Source organism: Bombus flavifrons, chromosome 2 (genome assembly GCF_040668555.2).
Source record: "Bombus flavifrons isolate JBK064 chromosome 2, iyBomFlav1_principal, whole genome shotgun sequence".
In the NCBI taxonomy this organism is placed as follows: Eukaryota; Metazoa; Arthropoda; class Insecta; order Hymenoptera; family Apidae; genus Bombus; species Bombus flavifrons.
Window position 1 is genome coordinate 4,576,415 of NC_138443.1, and position 20,297 is coordinate 4,596,711.

The following is a 20,297-nucleotide window of genomic DNA, read 5'->3' on the forward strand; positions in this document are numbered from 1 at the left end:
CAAATCGAACGATACATGGGTAGCAGCTTACTTCGTGCTGGTCGTAGAGAAGAAGATTACGACATTCACAAACGTAGCTGATTATTCCTATTCATTAAAATCCATAAGAGCATATCGAAAATCGCCTCATGGATTTTCCGAGTAGAGAGAATTAATGTTTCCTCTAATGCTTTACCTGCTTAAATAATTAATAAATAATGGCACATATGAACAAATTTGATACAGGCATCAGGATCACGTACGCATTAAGTATTCTTGAAGTGATACTAATTGTGGTCAAACGTTGTCTTGTATGAACCATACACATTTTCCACTCAAATTGCTGATCACTGCATATTGCAATATTCACATACATACACATGAAATAAAAAAAGAAGGAACCAAAAAAGAGAACATAAAAAAAACGTTGTTTAAACTTATACTTGAAGCATTATGGTATCACTTTACGCAGTAATATGAAATAATACAAATTGATGTAGAGCTAAATGTAGCGCGAAAGCGTTAGCAATGAACATCGTAAATTTTCTTTACTGGATGAACTTAACTACTACCTTGTTGCGTAATATGTTTTAGCAATTTTAGAAATTTGGTAAGAGGATCGGACAGTTCTGGAAAGATAGAATCATTTCGACAGCTACAGAGAGAAGTTAGGAGAATTGTATAACCATAAAGTTGGAGTTAATTGTAGATTTAATATAGATTTAAGCTATTCTGCTACATTTCTGTTATATTTGGCTTTTTTTATTTCCATTATTCTTATATTCTTTGTTATTTTTTAAATCTTTAATTCTAACTAGAGTGATTTGGATGTGCAGTGTGTACAGTACAGGCTGTATGTACCTTATTATGTACTTCATGTACGAGAAAACAGGTTATATTGAACATTTATTGTAATATAAAACGATTACTATTTTCGTTACGATTTTTCTGTGAATAGTTTGGAGACTTGCCGTGCGTGTGCGATCTATTTTTGGATACTCGCAAACAAGACGACCGCGATGCGTGTGCGAAATTTGTATATACATTGTTCATATGTGCTATTATTTGCTAATTATTTATGGAGGCAAAGAAGTGCTGAAAACATTAATCCTCTCTACTCGAAAATCTCATGCGACGGTTTCCGATATTCTGTTATGGATTTTAAATGAATAGGCATAATGAGCTACGTTTTCATATATCATAATATATTATGATCATAATCTTGCCCCACTGTAAGCTGTTAGCTATGTATCATTCTATTTGAGGATCCCTGTAAACACTTCGTTGCTTAGGCTGTTCTACTTTCGTTCGTATAAGGTAGTTTGCTCGTACACAAGGATATTTTGACCAATTTTTAATTGTCTATAACAAAAAATGAAACCGAAAACACAATTCTTTATTCTTGATTTTCATCTTATTTTAACATAAAAAATTACCGCTTAAAGTTTTTTACTCCTGTTGCAGAATCACCTATGTATACGATCGTGCACTACAGAACAGGTTCGAACGTCACAAAGGCGCCGATAAAGAAACGCGAGATTACATGCCGTTCAAATATTAGTACAGTTCTAATTTAATTGTTTTGGTCAATACGTAAATATATCTAATGAAAATATAAACTAAATTTTACTAATAACCCAAATATTTGTTTTCAGTAATTTTCTAAGACAAAAAAAATGTAGCAACCGAATTATAAGCAGAATTCAGTGCAATGATAGCGTTAGTGTTTGGCGAATATCTCGGAGACTGAGGTTCATCCACGGTTACATGTATAAGGAGAAGTCGTTTAGAATCATGACCCAAATAATAGGTCATTCCATAAGTTCGTACCGACTTTTGTGTATACATTTCATGTGTCGATTTATAAACATACGGCGATAGGGGACCAATGCACTTGAGCTTAGCTGATCGAGAACAGGCTAGAGCAGATTTTCGTGGGTATAAGATCCTAATATAGTGAACACAGTGACTTCTAACAGTAAAAAATCATGAGTGAAATGCGTATCCATTTTCGACATCTCATGTTATATGAATTTCGGAAAGGAAGTTCTGTAATAATTGCCACGAAAAACATATTTGCTGTTTACGGAGAAAATGCGCTTTCATCTCGCACCTGTAGGAAGTGGTTCCAACGTTTTAGAGCTGGGAATTTCTGTTTAGAAGACGAGGAACGCTCCGAGTGTCCTCCTCAGACAGACGAAGATAAAATTCGGGATCTTGTTGAAAAATCACGAAGTTTGACAGTTCAAGAGATGTCAAATGCATTCAGTTAGAAAAATTAAGGGAAGCACTAGCTGAAAAACGACCACGTTTAGTGAATAGGAACAACGTTATCTTCCATCACGACAACGCTAGACCGCATGTCGCGAAAAGCGTTACAAAAAAAATTGTCTGAATTTAATTGGGAAATTTTACCACATCCTCCATATTCCCCAGACATTGCCCCATCTGATTACCACCTGTTCAGAGCATTCCAACACTTTCTAGTAGGTAAAAAATTTGAAAATATTGACATTCTCAAAAATAGCTTAGAAAATTATTTTAAAGAAAAACAAGAGAACTTTTATCGAGACGGAATAATGGCCCTACCAGAAAAATGGGAAGAAGTTGTACAACGAGAGGAGGATTACATTTTTTCATGAAACTGAAAGGTATGTAAACAATCTTAACATATATAACCGCTCGAAAAATGGCACGAACTTATGGGATGACCTGTTTTAGACGCTAAGATAAATTTCTCAATCGGAAACTCAATAGAGTTCTTTCGAAGCCTAACGTGATGTATTTCTTGATGTTTAATAGCAGAAAGTGCAAAGATTCCTGAAGCAATTAAGTAGCTTCAATCGCTTAATAGTTATGGACTCTCCAAATTATTGGAAACTCAAAGTTACTTTCCCAGTAGTTTATTTTCACTATATTTCCTTCCGCCGATATTTTTCATGAAAGTGTTATAATATGTTGAAATGGATGAAATGTGGTAAAGAGAAAGGGAAAAAGCATTCTGTCACTATGATTGGGCGGATTGGGCATATTGAATGGTCTTTGCCTTATTAGGAAACTAATAATGTATTATAATCGAAACGGTTTTATTAAAAAAGAAAACTTAAACTGTTCTATAATTATTTACAAAGCGGCTGGACTCACTGATTTCAATACGAAATATGTTGTTTAAGTCGACACCCTGAACAATCTTTCCCCATATATGTTATCGTTGCTCGGTTTTAGTTTCCGAGATATTCGCACAAATATGTCCGATTCATATTTTACTGTTACAATATGTATATCGCTGGTCTGTGATATTCTACATTATAAGCCACGCAGCTCTAGACTTTTTTTTACATGTGAATGATGTATCGCAAGATTGTAGTGCCTTCAGAAGTTTGCTTCAGTACCGATGTAGTAATTTAATTCTTCACAGAAATACCGTATTAAGATTCACTACTAAATGAATATATTTAAATAAAATAAAATTATACAAATATTATTAAATGAATATTACACATATTTATGTGTAGTAGCTGCAATGAATTAATTAATTTTTTAATTGAGCAGAATGTAATTCATGATAACATGAATTGCATTAAATATGGAAATGCAATGAAATTTCATCGTGACACCTGGTGTCACCATTATTTCAATATAACACCTGGTCATGCGACAGCAGTGAGAATAGACAGTAGCCGGATTCCCACTCGTGAGATATGTGAATCATAGTGAGGAGGTAAAGATCCCAGTCCTTTAGTCAGTAAGTCAGTCTGTATTTTGCTATTGAAGTGTAACTTCGCCTTGCGAATAAAGTATACGAACGGGCTATTGTTCATTCGCCTTTTTTTTATATTATATGTCGGAGATGAAAGGACATCGCAGCCTTCCCTTTGGAACTTCGGGAAAATATATATATATATATGTCGGGGTGAGATTGGAATTTTGGGCGCGTGACAATTCTTCACGTGAGTTATCCATTGTTTAACACAACTAAGATTATATTTTCACGTATACACAAGTCTACTACAAAGATTAACAAATAATAAGTCTAGTGAATAATAAACTTAACAAATAATGAAGTTAGTGGAAAATAGATTGAACGAATAATAAATTAAACAAATAATAAAGTTAGTGGACAATAAGTTGAATGGTTAGTAAGTCTAACAAATAAAGCTAATGAATAATACGTTTAACGGATAGTAAGTTCAATGAATAATATGATTTACAAACAATACGTTAATAATCGTTATAAACAATAATTTTGAGTTCAAACGAATCCACGATCAACAGGATGACTCCTTACTAAGCGTAGACTGATCTTAAGCACAGAAACACGACGTGTCACTCTCCAAAGCAGTCACAAGACGAATGCCAGCCTCGTCGAGATCTTTCTCGCTGTACGATTGCATTTTGTTTTTCTATACCCGTTTGGAAGCATCGAGAAGGTTCCAAACGCCGTTGTTAGGCAGACTCGTTGGAAGCATCGAGAAAGTTCCAAACGCCGTTGTTAGGCAGGCTCGTTGGAAGCATCGAGAAAATTCGAAACGCCGTTGCTAGGCAGTTTCTGCCTGAGTACATCCCGTGACCGTGGCTACGTTCGGCGACCAATTGTCGCCTCGAACCCAATCTTGATATCACAAATCTCGAACAATTACAGCTATGATAAAATCCAGGCTAGACTACTAGAAGATGTTCCCAAAATTTCCAAGGAACGGCTTCGGCTTTCCTTTCATCTCCGACACGGCCATTCTGACTGTCACACGTCCTCGTGTGTAGCTAAAATACAGAGTTTTTTTTTTTTTTTAGCATTAGACTCGTTGTAACTGATATTATCTACCATTCAGTTAAATGTTCCAAATAAGTCAAGGGTCCAGTTTGACAGCAAGATTCTGTTCGAAGGTTTAACAAGCAAAGAAATGAGAGAGAACTCAAATTGGTAGTGTCATAGTTTGTATTTCGAAGTGCTAGTTGCATTCTTTGAGTCACCAGTCAGACCGCAACGACACGACAGATCATTTTCGATTCCGCACACGGATGACTCTCAGATTGTTGGATCGTGTTACCACATTGGGCGTATTACGAAAGCGCAGAACATCTCACTGGACATATTACGAAGGCGCAGAGCATCTCACTGGACGTATTACGAACGCGCACAGCACCACACTGGGTGTATTACTAAGGCGCAGAGGGTCACAGTGGACGTATTACGAACGCGCAGAGAGTCACAGTGGACGTATTACGAACGCGCAGAGCACCACACTGGGTGTACGACCACAACGTGGTATTAATGATCCTCTGAGGTCCGTGTACTCACATCGTTATTATCACCGTCGCTGTCATCGTCGCAGACGTCCAACTCAGCAGGAACGCAACCATTTGGCATTTTTCTCAGTTTGTCATGACTGTCCTTGTATGTCCGTTTACCGTCTAAGGTCTTTAAAGTATATCGGTCCCCTTCCAAAATCTCTGCTATCACGAATGGACCCCTGAATTTCGGGTCCAACTTCGTTTGGTTCCTTTCCTCATTCTTTCGTAACACAAAGTCACCAAGGTTAAACCTAACTACCTTGGCTTTCGTTTTGTCGAACCTGTCTTTATCATAGCTAGCGCAAGTCTCCATGTTCTGTATCGCCTGTTGTCTTACACTGGAGATGTCTACTTCCTTTTCCTCGACACTATCAGACAACGTTAAACCGTAGGGCCTTGCTGCCTTGCCAATTAATAACTCCAGAGGACTTGATTTAGTTACACGATTGGTGGTGCAATTCAAGGCTAACTGTATCTCGCCAATCGCGTCTTGCCACGTTCGCCTGGTCGTTTCTACCGTCGAAAACATATTTTTTAAGGTGCTCATAGTACGCTCTACTTGTCCATTGGCCCTACTAGCACCGGTTGCTATTAAGTGGAGTTTAATGTGCCTATCTTGACAGAAACTTTGGAAATCTTTACCCGTAAAGCATCTCCCCTGGTCCGCTATTACCCGGCAGGGATTACCGAATAAAAATATAGCGGACTTAAGCGCTTTAATGGTATTTAGGGAGTCTATCTTACGGGTATGGTGCAAATATACGAACTTGGTGAAGGCGTCGACCAGCACAACGACATATTCCTTCGAGTCGCTTTTACCACTTAGTTTTCCCGTGATATTCATGTGAACCGTGTGCCAAGATATGCTGGTCTTAGGTATGGGATGTAGTTCGGCTTGTGTTTTGCCTGAACTAGCCTTTGAAACTCGACAAGCATGACAGTTCTCAACGAATTTGCGAACGTATTTCGCCATTCCCTCGAACCAATAATACTCATACAGTTTTTCGAGCGTTTTATCCCATCCTAAGTGCATGATTGACTGGTGTACATGGTTGATCACGGACCACCTAAAGCCTCTTGGGACAATGGGCAAGCAGAGAGTTCTGCCTCTCCTTTGTATCTTACGATACAGGGTGCCGGATCGTAATTCGTACGTGTCCGCAACGTCGTCCGCAAGCTCGTCGTTCCGCAACTTATCGACGATTTCCATAATTTGAGGATCGCGACGTTGCTCCGCCAAGAGCCAATCTTCGGAAATTTCGGCCAGATTGATTTCTTTTTCGGCAATTTTGACGATCGTACGGTGATCCGAGTCTACGGGGTTCCGCGAAAAAAAATCGACGTGAGCCATTCGTCTGCCTTCCCGATACATAATGTCAAAGGTAAAAGTTTGTAGGTAAGCCCACCACCTGTAAACCCTGTCATTTAAATGCACCTTACTGCTGGATGCCTTCAAGGAATTGCAATCAGTAACGACAAGGAATTCTCGCCCGTGTAGATAGTGGCGAAAATGCTTGACGGCGTTTACGACTGCTAACGTTTCTAATTCGTAGGAATGATATCTAGATTCCGTTGGGTTAGTCTTTTTGCTGTAATACTCTACTACTCTATTTTTACCTTCGACCTTTTGCATTAGGATAGCCCCGTAGCCTTCTGAACTAGCGTCGGTGTGTAGCTCTATTGGGTAATTGGGATCAAATATCATTAGCACCGGTTCATCGGTCAGAATAGAAATTACTTTTTGCCTTATCTTTTCACGTTTATCCGTCCAATTTATGTTCTTGTTACCGGAAGTGAGTGCATACAAAGGTTTCATTACTTGTGAGAATTTTGGAACGAATTTTCGAAAATAAGAAGCTAGACCGATGAACTGCCGAAGCTGTGTGACGATCGTCGGTGCGGGTAAAGAGCTTAAGGCGTGTATTTTACCCGGGTTGGGGCGAACTTCTCCGTTACAAATTACATAACCCAAATAGAGTACCGAGGTCGTTAGAAAAGAACATTTTGAAAAGTTGAAAGAGAATCCGGCTTTTACAAGGGTATCTAATACGATGTTCAATCGTTCTAGGGCTTGATCTACCGAGTCAGCGATAATTTGGACGTCATCCAAGTAAACTACGACGTATGAATAAGCAAGGTCGCCTAAGGCTTTGAAAATGGCTCTCTGGAAAACGGCTGGTGCATTTTTCAACCCAAACGGCATCGTTACATATTCGTACTGACCGTCGGGGGTGACGAACGCTGTATATTCAGTGGAGTTAGGGTGAATAGGGATCTGATGAAATCCACTGGCCATGTCCAAGCTAATGAAGTATCTCGCACTCTGCAATCTCACGATTTGATCAGCAATAATGGGTAAGGGATACCGATCCGCGACCGTGCTTTTATTTAGCGCCCGGAAATCTACGCACAATCTGTCCGATCCTTCTTCTTCACGAGTAACATGGGGCTCGCGAACGGCGAATTACTAGGTTTTACAATTTTTGCCCTAATCAGTTCACTTATCCGCTCGCGCACTATTCTCCGCTCTTCCCCGCTAAGTCTGTAAGGACTTCTCCGTACGGTGACATTAGGGTCAATCAACCGAATTTCTAACTGGCCCGTACTCACACGCGTCCGCGGGAAACCCGTAATAAATGACTCTTTGAATTTTTCGAGAACAGAGATCAATCGATCTTTGTCGTTACCAACTACATCAGTGTTGATCTCGTTAATGTTGACCGCATCTTCCGCGACTTTGCTACAGACGTTAACCATTTTTGTCTTGCAAATATCGACGCTATTTCGTGTAATATTCACGTCAAAACCTTGGCTCAAAATTTCACGACCAATCATGATATCGTATTTTAAGTAGCTATCAGCAAGGACATGAAAAGTTATCTCCAGTGTAAAACCGTTAATACATACAGTGGACAAGATCTGAAATGTACTGTTAACACAAGTATTTCCTATACCTCGCATTACTACTACATCAGTCGTTCGTTTGCCAGAAAATTTCGAAGATATAGATTCTTTAATTAACGAGCATTCGGCTCCGGAATCGAAACAAAATGGGTACGACTCACCCAGATGACTTAAACTACCAGCTGGAGACTCCACCATGCAGGAGTCGACTCGTCGTTCGTTCTTGGAGCCGGGTTTTCTGTGCTGCAGTAGCGGAGAATCAGGTGCGATATGGCCCTCCGCCTTACACTTGAAGCAAACCAACTGGGGCGATGTTGCCGGTCGTCTTCCTTCCGGGCGTTGTGTATTTCCTCGCTGCTCTTTCTGCATCCTACTGCGGCACTCCGCTATTCCGTGTCCGTGTTTACCACAGTAGAGGCACTTCACGTGGTGGGCCGACGGCTTGTGTCTTTTGGCTTCAGGGCCCGTGGAGGTGTCGCTCGTCGAAAATACGGGCCTCTTCGTGAAAGCAGTAGCTCTCATTTCGTCTAAAAATTGGTCCTTGGTCTTGATATCCTTCATAGCTGCTATCTCTTCGATGCGCTGATCCCGTGAGCTCAGGTGACAAAGAACGGTAGCGTTGATTACTTCAGCCATAGTGGCATTTTGCCACTTCGTCTCCAGGAGGGAACGGAGACGGATGGCGTACGCAGCCATGTTTTCGTCCTCTTGTGGTGGTTCCCTGAGCGTCTTCATTAGCGTCGAGGTTGCCGTATCTTTGCTACCAAAACGTGTAATGAAAAGTTCCCTAAACGTTGGCCAGGTAAACCCTTCGCCGGTCACTATCTGCGTGAGCCAATGCGCTGCACGACCCTCTAGAGCACTATTTAAAACAGAAACTAGTGCACTGTCTTGCAGAGGATTACCCTTCATAAGCAGGTCCACAGTCGTGCACCATGCGGCTGGATCGGCGCCCGCGATCGCGGGGTTAAAACGTGGTAGCACGATGTTCTTAGGTTCCACACTTGACTTCGGCGCCAGCGTCTGAATTAACTCGCGCATGATGGCCATATGTTCTTGTATTGTCATAATCGGCACTGATCCCACTTCTGATGTCGGGGTGAGATTGGAATATTGGGCGCGTGACAATTCTTCATGTGAGTTATCCATTGTTTAACACAACTAAGATTATATTTTCACGTATACACAAGTCTACTACAAAGATTAACAAATAATAAGTCTAGTGAATAATAAACTTAACAAATAATGAAGTTAGTGGAAAATAAATTGAACGAATAATAAATTAAACAAATAATAAAGTTAGTGGATAATAAGTTGAATGGTTAGTAAGTCTAACAAATAATAAAGCTAATGAATAATACGTTTAACGGATAGTAAGTTTAATGAATAATATGATTTACAAACAATGAGTTAATAATCGTTATAAACAATAATTTTGAGTTCAAACGAATCCACGATCAACGGGATGACTCCTTACTAAGCGTAGACTGATCTTAAGCACAGAAACACGACGTGTCACTCTCCAAAGCAGTCACAAGACGAATGCCAGCCTCGTCGAGATCATTCTTGCTGTACGATTGCATTTTGTTTTTCTATACCCGTTTGGAAGCATCGAGAAGGTTCCAAACGCCGCTGTTAGGCAGACTCGTTGGAAGCATCGAGAAAATTCGAAACGCCGTTGCTAGGCAGTTTCTGCCTGAGTACATCCCGTGACCGTGGCTACGTTCGGCGACCAATTGTCGCCTCGTACCCAATCTTGATATCACAAATCTCGAACAATTACAGCTATGATAAAATCCAGGCTAGACTACTAGAAGATGTTCCCAAAATTTCCAAGGAACGGCTTCGGCTTTCCTTTCATCTCCGACATATATATATATATATATATATATATATATATATATATATATATATATATATATATATATATATTGCCTCGTCATTTATTACGTGACATATTAGTTCTTATCAGGTAAATTGTATTTGTGAAGGATTTAGATAAAAGAATATAGTAGAAATAGAAGGGAAAGGAATAAAAGTTGAGACAGAGCATGTGTTAATCGACACGGGAGCAGATATAACTTTACTCTGATAGTAGCAAATAGGGTTAGTAAATACCACATGCGAAATAATAACCATGAAGGGTATAAGACGTACAGAAATTCCTACGATTTGCAGAATTGACATTAACGTGAGAATAGGCAACAGGTTCGTTACATATTGTCGTCATGTAATAAAGGACGAAAAAGAAGGAAATTTTCTGTTAGAAGTTGATGGAATTACATAAGTAAATTTAAGGCAATAATTAAACCGAGAGCACGCATAGAAATTTTGAACACATATTGACCACTGGTATAAAAGGAACAGATTAGTATACAATCATGTATAGAGACCATAATACGAGCGCTTACAAACGATAATGAACAAGGGCTAGTAGAGAAATGAATGATAGAAACAGGCGTATATGCAGGAAATTATTTGACTACGGCTAGGAATGCTACGTGTCCCATATCAATAATTAACATGACTATTTATACGATACGGTTACAGCTTCCGATAATGTAACTGGAAACACTCTCAACAGTACAGTACACTGATCTATCTGACTAAATCGCCGCTGAAGACCGCAAAATTATGCGAGCACATAATAGCGTTGATTAGGAAGGACAGGGTGAAGAAATTACGTGATAATATAAGGATAGTTTTTTTAAAGGCAATTTGAATGACGAAGAGAAACCTTGATGGAACTGTATGAGATGGAGATTTTCAGAGGTTAAAGACTCATTTTCCCTACCAAATATATCTGAAATATTCGATCACTTAGATAAATTTCTCCACGTTAGATTTATCAACAGGTTTTTATCAGATTGACATTGACTCTGAGGATCATGAGAAAATGGCATTCTTAACACAGCATGGGTATTTTGAATTTAATCATATGCTGTCCGAGCTTAAGGGTGCTCTTCCAACTTTCCAACAAGCAATGGAGCTGGCTAGAAAGGTTACGCGGAATAAAATGTTTCGTGTATATTGTATATGGATGATATAGTTGTTCATTTAAAGCACATTGAAGAAGATTATAATAAATTTCTTAAAGAATAAGCGACAGACAGTAGATTAAAGTTGTAACCTAATAAATGCCAATTTCTGCATAAAAACACAATTTATCTAAGACATGTAATTACTGATAGTGGCATACATTTTTTTAGGTAGGTTTGGTAGGTTATAACCAAAAATTTGTAGTATATATTTCAAATATCATGGATCCACTGCCGCAGTTACTAAAAAAAAAAGATAAAGAATTCTTATGAACTGATCAGAAGCAAAAGGCTTTTGACATATTTAAAGAAAAATTTACGTCTTCATCATTTTTACAACATCCAGTGTTTTACCGGTTTGTTTTACCAATAAGATTTTAATAGAAAAGAATTTACTAGCAATCGTATGCGTGACTCAGCGTTTCCGACCTTACCTATACGGAAATAAATACCAGTAACATACCAATACATAATAGTAACTGTTACGTAGCATGAGATGGTTCGTGCGACGTCCTTCATTGCCTGGCAGCCTACAGTCCACGTACCGTCATTCCGAACCTCAATAAACCTAAGGAACCACCATAAATCTTAACTTTCTAACTTAATTGTTAACACATGTTTTCAATTAATGTGCTTATCCGAAAGGATTTTCTAATCCTATAAGTGTTTTCGGTTTATAGCTGGTTCTTAGAAAAGTCCTTGGGTTTATTAGGCGCTCTTAAATATCACGGAGAAAGCGGGTAGTCACCTAATGGGAAAAACGAATGTTTGTCTAACGAAAAAGCAGATTTTTCCCATGAACAAGGTCACCCACGAGCCACGTTGGTAGGAGGCTCCCCCTCATACCTTCATGCATTAACGTGGGTCATAACCAATCGGCATCGCGGATCGTTATCCTCACTTTCCTGACGGAAAGTGTGAACAACGAATCCGCGTTCTTCGTTCAAAGGTCACACCCACACCAAACTTTCCTCCGTAACAACATAAGAGTGACCACTCAGTCTATTTCGGGCCTACATCAACACAACAGTCAAGTAACAGTCCAATCTCATCGGGGAGTCTAAATCAACTCGAGTCAGAGGCCAGTGCAAGGAACGGCAGGAGTCGGAAATCCAGCAAGAACCTACAAGTCGAAAACAGTCTCATCATTGTCAACACGAAAGCAGTCTCAGGTCGTACTCGTTCGTAGTTGTCATATCAAATATTCAATCTTGTATCATACTGAAATTGTTGGATAAGTCAAAATATATAATAACCAGTTAATAAAAGAGTTATATTCACATATTATTATCCCACAAGAAATAAGGGATCGAACGATTCGTTTCTTTTTTTATGTAGTTGTTTACATTCACGATTTGTCCGATTTGGACATTTGGTAGAACTTTTTGGCTGTCTGATTATCATGTTGGTGGCTACCCCCAGTGGGGTACCATCTTCGTGTTCGTTAGATTGTGTCCTTTGTGAGGTCTGCTGGGTGTTTCCTTTTCAGTCTTCTATCCATGTTTGAGGTATTGATCGTTTCCGCAGCTAGCCGGTTTGGGTGCGTTGCTATTCTTTCTCTGTACCTTCTCGCACATCTGCTAATCTCCTCCTTGACCGTTGGTATTCCCAGATCCTTCCGTATGTCCACGTATCTAACGTACCATGGGACGTTTACTATTGTTCTAAAAATTTTAGCTTGCATTGTCTCTATTCTACTTGTATGGCTCATTGCTGCTGTTCCCCATAGTGGTATTCCGTACATCCACATTGGTTTTATGATCATTTTGAATATTTTTAATTTCCTTTCTATACTTAGTTTGGATTTTCGACTTGCTAGCCAATACATTTGTCTCCTTGCTGTCTATATTTTGTCTGTTATTGATTTGATATGTTGTATCCATGTGAGTTGTGTATCTATCTGGAGTCCTAGGTATTTGACTTGCTTTGTTTGTGTTATGTGCGTGCCGTTAAGAAAGATGTTTGGTGGTATCTGTCTTCGCAGTGTGAATGTAATGTGGTTGCATTTATCGGGGTTTGCTTTAATTTGCTTATCTTGAAGCCACTTTTCTATTTTTGTGATATGTTCTTGCTGTAATGTAACTGCTGCTACAGGGTTAGTGTGCCTGACTAGTACCGCTACTAGGTTCTGCTGCTTAAGTAGGATTTTATTAATTGGTATATTTGCTCCGGGAGTTGTTTCCTGATTGTTTGTAGTAGGCTTTATGATCTGTGCCAGTTTCCATCGTTTAGGAAGGTATTGAATTGTTAGTATTGCGTTAAATATTATTGTGATTCGTCTTATCGCTTTTGGCGGAAGGTTTTTCAAGATTTTGCCATTGATTAGGTCGAATCCTGGTGCTTTATTATTTTTGTTTTCTCGATTATGTTTCTAATTTCTTGTGTTTTTTTAGGTATAGTGTAGTGTTTGTCAGTTGATGTACTAGTGGTTAGCGCATCCTCGTCTGTATGACTATTTTGGTTGCTGTTATTGATATTATGTATTGTAAATGTGTTGCATAGGTGGTTGGAAAATTCTTCAGCTTGCTCTTCGTTGCTCCTTGCCTATGTGTTATCTGCTCTTCTGATTGCTGGAACCAGTTTTATTGTCTTCTTTATTTTTTTTTTCTTGTGGCTTTCCATAGGGAGTAGCTGTAGTTCTCTTGTGCGGATAGTGACTCAATGAACTTTGTGAACTCGTTGTTGTTGTGTTCTTTTATTTTGTTTCTTATTTCCTTTGCAAGTTTGTTTAGGTGTTTTTTGTTTTCTTTTGTTCTATGTTTTTGCCATATTGCTTTCGCTTTTCTTTTTTCTCTCATTTTTTCGAGGATGTCTTATTTTTGTTTGTCTATTGGTTGATTCTGGTATAGTGGTTGCCCATACTGCTTCTTGAATAGTTTCTGTAAATGTTGTTACCGCTTGTTCGATGTGTTCAGGTGTTTTCAATGGGATGTTGCAGTTGATTTTGCTCTCGATTATTCTCTTAAATGTTTGCCATTTGGTGGTTTTATTGCATAGTGTCTCTGAATTGTTGTAAAGTACTGGTTTGTTTCTGTATGTAATTATTATGGGTGTATGATCGGAGCTAAGCTCGAGGCTGGGTGCTATATTTAGTTTATTTGCGTTTAGTCCCTTTGTAACTGCAAAATCACGTAGGTCAGGTATTTTGCTGAGGTCGGCCAGTATGTCGGTCTTGCTGTGGATAATATATTGAGGTTATTGTTTCTAATGTATTTTTCCAAGGTTCTACCTCGAGGTGTAGTGATTCTTGATCCCCATATTGTGTGCTTTGAATTGTAGTTTCCCGCTGCGATATACTTGTCACCTAAGTGTCGAAAGTACTCGGTACGTGTGTCGTATGGCGGTACGTATACTGCTGACAACTGTAAATGGTTGCTGTTAGTTTGTACAGTAACCAGTTACCAACTTGGCTGCGTGAGTGATGTTTAATGTCGTTTTTTATTATTGCTGCGGTCCCTCCGTGTGCTTTTCCTGAGGGATGCTTGGTATCATAAATGGTGTAGTACGGTATTTTTATATAACTTTTTGTAGTGAAGTGTGTTTCAGATACAAGTATTATATCGATGTTATTGCTGTACAGGTATGTTTTGGTTTCTAGGGCCCTTTGTTGTAGGCCGTTAGAGTTCCAGGCTGCTATTTTAAGCGTGTCCATTTTTATTTCTTATTTTTTGCTCAGCATGTTTGTAAGTAGTTGTAGCATAATTGTTATTTGTTCCGTTTGCTGTCTAAGCGTTGCGTTTTGTTCGATTATCATTTTTGTAAGTATTTCAGTACTTTTGATGGATTGTTTTAGTAGTTCTTTGATTTCTGTAGCGTCTTCGGTGTTGTTGCTTTGACTCTGATTGTTAATGGGCGTTGCTTGTCTCATATTTTGAGTCACTTGCGCATAGCTTATGTTTCCTTGGAGGTCTGTGTTTTTGTTTATAGTTTTTATTTGATTTTGTGTTTTCAATGTTGCTTCGTTTTCCGTTGTATTTTGTTGTTGTTGGTAGTTATCGACTGATCTATTGCGAAGTGGTGGAAACAGTTTACGTTGTAGTTGTTATCCTGATTTTACATCCTTTATAGCTAGCTGGGTGGTTTCCGTTACAATTACAACATCTAACTTCTTCTATTTTTCCTACATGTGTGTACGGGCAGTGTATTGTTGAGTGATTTTTTGCATTTAACACAGACCGGGCTTCTGTTACAATAATTTTTAGTGTGTCCGTATTGTTGACACCGCATGCATTGTGTTTTATCTTTTTTGTGGCGTGGTGGTTCCACTGTTATTATCGTATTTACAATTCGTTTGATTTCGTAAATTTCCTTGTTGTTGGTGCTAGGTTCCAGCTCTATTATGAATAAAGGTAGTGGTTGCTTCGTATCGTATCTTGTCATATTGTTTATTGCTCTTGTTTTGTGGCCAATTTTTGCTAATTCGTCACTTAGTTTTTCTGTGTTAGTTTTTGGATGTAATCCTCTTATAACTATTTTGTAGCTCCCTTCCGTTTTGAGCTGGTACATGTGGTATATAGCGTTTTTTTTTTTAATTCTTTTATCACCTTCCTATAATTTTCTGGGGTGTTTGTTTGTATTTTTACTTGTTCTAGTTTTGTTTTTTTTTTTTTTTATTATGTAGTTTTCCTTCCCATCTATATTGTTTAGTCGATCAATAGGCGGGTCTATTATCTGGGTCTCGACACATATTGGTGGTGGTTTTGTAGTGTGCGTTGATTTAGTTGTGTTTTTGGTTGTTGGGCCGTCGTATATTTCTTCTCTAAGTGAGCTGAAGGAGTTTCTTAATGGTAATTCTTGCAGCCATCGCTGCTTTTCTGTATCTGGATTTCCTGTTATTTTTCGTTTCTTGTTATAACTTGCCACCTTCCAGCTTTCATCCTGTTGGGTTAATTCGTTATTGGTATTATTCTCTTTATTGTTTGGTATTGTTTCCATATCAACTTCGTTTGTAACTAACCATTCCTGTTCTTCGTTCATTGGTTGGCTTGGTTTTGATGTTTGTTGTTTTATTTATGTAGTATTGTTCGTCTTTGCTAATTATTTTTATCGGTGAAATGTGCTTTTTCATTTTAGAGTTGCTTATAATCTTCTTAGTAGAAGACACGGATTTCCACCATTTGGCTATGGGCGTTGACGTTCGTAACTTTCTCTTCCCCACTTGCCGCACTTTTTCTGAAGCACTGTTTTACACGTCCGTTTAGCTCGGCTGCTCGAACTAAGTAGAACTATGTACAGAACTAAGTAGCATTAATGGCAATACTTTTCACGTCGATTGATAAGTCGCAGTTTTGTTCTTCTGGTCACTTATTGTCAGTGATATCGTAGGACTAAACGATGACAATTTTAGGTAGGAGATATTTTTAAATGGGGTGAAATTTACGGTCAGATCGAATCTTTTCAAATTAAGGTAGATAGATAGACTATTTTTAAAATAAAATCTTAGGACATAATTGAATGATAGAAAGCGCTGCTTTCTCATAACATTAATCTTTAAATATTATACATATATTAATATTTATATACGATATGTATACAAACATGTATAGTAATTAACGAATGCATAATTAAGATTAATATTTAAATAATTAAAATGATGTTAAATATAGATAAGTAGGAATAGAAACGATAAGTAAATAAATGAAATAACGTAATCTTTCCTGAAGCATATTTCATTTGTTCTTTCCTTGCCATTAATTATTATATTTATAAATATTTGCGTGGAAACGAAGGTGTAAAATATCCACGCGTATTTCGTTAGTATAATATTTTATTAGTTTATGCTTTTATTCACCAGTCCACATATTCCTTCTCTTATTACGAGCAAAAATTTTGATGAAGAATTTCCCCGGTTATCGATGTTTATGTGTGTTCTCTTGTTCCGTCTGTGTCTGATCTACCATTCGCTGATTTTCCTCTGTTTTCTTCCAACTTTATTAGACTCGGTTTTTGTCCCATCTCTTTCTCTCTTTTATGACATTAAGCAGATCGGTGAAAAGCGCTTGCAAACAAATTACGATCAAGAATTTTCCGTCGGTCGTCGTCCACATCGTCGTTATTCTCGACGTTTGAATTTTCGTGCTGAATGCGGCGAAGGTATAAAAAAAATGGTGGTGGAATTAGCCATTATACGGTAATGGAGGGAAAAAGATGGAGGACGCTCACAGCGAACAATCCGGCTAATTTGAAAATGTTTTAAAGGCTCAAGCCCGTTTATGTGCCAGTGGGAAAACTAATGTCACAATGTTCCAGGGAATAAATTTCCAGTCCAAGCATATTTGTTTCGTTTCGTTTTCAGTCTTTGCCTCGGTCTCGGCTTCAGTTTGAATTTCGGTTTCCATTCTAACCGGATGCAATTTATACGTTTCGAGCGATAGAGCACGGCGTAACGTCTAGAGGCTGTCGATCTCAACTCCATGCGAGGATATTCTCTGACGACTGGCTTAATTTGAATTATCATCGTGAAAATTGATATTGAATCGGCACTGCTTCTACGTGACTTTTCATTCGAATTACGCGTTATTTTTGCAAAATAACGCTTCGCAAAGTTTTTATTATATTTCGAATAGTAAGTACTACTCGTTCAGGATACTTATTATAGATTATGCCAACATTATTCGTTTTATTTAGCTTTATATATCTTTTGTGTTTTATATCTCTGGAAAATAATCGAAGCCTTAAATTTGTCAACAAACACTTGCAGAAAAAACTTGGTGTTTCTATTTATATTCTTTTTAATTCTCCATAGGCTATGTAAGACAACCTAATAGAATGTATAGTCTTAATTCCTTTTAATTTATTTCAATAAATAAATAATAGCAATGATCATTAATTTTGAGGTGGTGTTTAGTGTAGGCTGCCAACGAAATACTCGGCGGTGTTCAACAATATATTTATTTAACAATCCTCACCTTCAACTCATTTCGTACAGTTCCAACTCACTTTTCGCTTCTCGATTACAACTCCGCTATTCTCACTTCGCGGTTTAAACTCCACTCTCTCGCTTCGCTGTTAAAACTCGAATGTATTTTTGATCCAATTCGTTTCTTTTGTTGCCTCTCAATATCCTCACTACGTACGCGTTCGTTAGGCGTCCGCGATCGTTGCCACCGTTGTGACCTTCTTCCAAATATTCGGCAGGAGGACCGTAGGGATATCGATAGCCCATTAGGCATGTCGGCCTTACGCATCGGTGATATATTTTATATTGACGCAACCGTCGGAAAGTTCCGTTGTCGGGTACCACTACAATTTTAATACGTAATATAATATGGTTATATAAGAATTATATGCGAAATAATATTGTAATATTGGTATCGTATTTTTACAGAATTCTTACAATTACGTGTAAAAGAAAGATTACCGCTTGCTTAAAAATTACTACACATTACAAATTATATGGCTGAACATTAATTTTCTTCCTAGTAATAATATTTCATATATAAATACAGGGACTAATTTCTCTCATTTCCACTTTTAATATACATGTACATAATACATTGCCACGTAGTAAATGCAATACAGAAATATAAAATACTTACTTTCTTATGATTGATAGTCAATTTATGCACTTACAGCTTTTTTTCACTTTCTTCAACTTCTACATACACTAAAATGTTGAATTAAACAAATTAAAAAATATTTCTTACAATAATTATTTTATGAAATATTTTACGGAATACTGAAATCGAAGATTTTGTTCGATATTTTACTTCGGACTAGATTGTAGATTGATAGAATATAATTTGTCAACTTTTTATAATATAATACATATTTCTGAGGACAAATTCCTCTTATTTTTGCAATTTTCTCGCGTATACATATACTCGCGGGTTACGACGCACAGGCTTATGCGTAATTTATGTTTAGAAATGAACAAATTATTCCTTGCTCACTTACTTTGGAACGTATCGCATGAAAGTAAGAAATTTGTGGTGGGAGTTCATTCCCTTTACTTTCCACTGTTGTCTGTTTCCTAGCGATCGTCATGTGGTCAATGGTTTTTGCGAAGCGACGGGGAAGCCCAAACAGAAATTCAATAGCGCATGTGATACTTGAAAATGTGTTACTATTATATTTCCCTTTGCTATTGTAAGCAACTTTTCCATCCTCGTCGGATAATTTTGATCTCCTTACCATGAGTCAACAGCAAAAAACAACAATAATCTATAGTATTACAAAAGGCTAATATCTTGGTATCTGGTAGGTAGCGCTTGGCTCGAATGTTCTCATGTTTTCATGTTTGTGAGGTAATATTGCGCCCGTCTAAAAATGTTTCCTGATACTCATTTTTGTTTTCCCTCTTTAATCGATATCAATCGATCGCAGATGTAATGCTTTCTTTTTAATCAATCAAAACTAAATAAAATTTCAGTTGAATATACTACTAGTTGATGTTCCTAGCTTCTTACCTTTCGTCAATAAGAAGACTACCGAAATGTGTTAATTTTGTATTTTAGTTTGTGAGCTTTTCGTGTTGGATGTGTTACATAAAGTAAAAATAAATGAATATTATCGATAAATTTTATCGATAATAAAATTACCAAACTACCAGTATGACGAGGTTTCTTTCACTCTCCTATTTGCATCGGCGGCGCCTACTTCTGGACAAACCGAACGGAGGATATAAATAGCAGACATGTAAAGCGGTGTGAAGTCATAGAAAAGGGGTCGTAAAGCGAGGAAACCGTGTTTTTTATTTCCTTTGTAAGTTTGTTTAAGTGTTTTTTGTTTTCTTTTGTTCTATGTTTTTGCCATTTTCCTTTCGCTTTTCTTTTCTCTCTCATTTTTTCGAGGATGTCTTGCGGAATTATTTTTGTTTGACTGTTGGTTGATTCTGGTATAGTGGTTGCCCATACTGCTTCTTGAATAGTTTCTGTAAATGTTGTTACCGCTTGTTCGATGTGTTCAGGTGTTATGGTATTTTTATGTATCTTTTTGGAGTGAAGTGTGTTTCTGAAACTAGTAATATGTCTATATTGTTGTTATACAGGAATGTTTTAGCTTCTAGGGCCCGTTGTTGTAGGCCGTTTGAGTTCCGGGCTGCTATATTCAGCGTGTCCGTTTTTATTTTTTGCCTAGCATGTT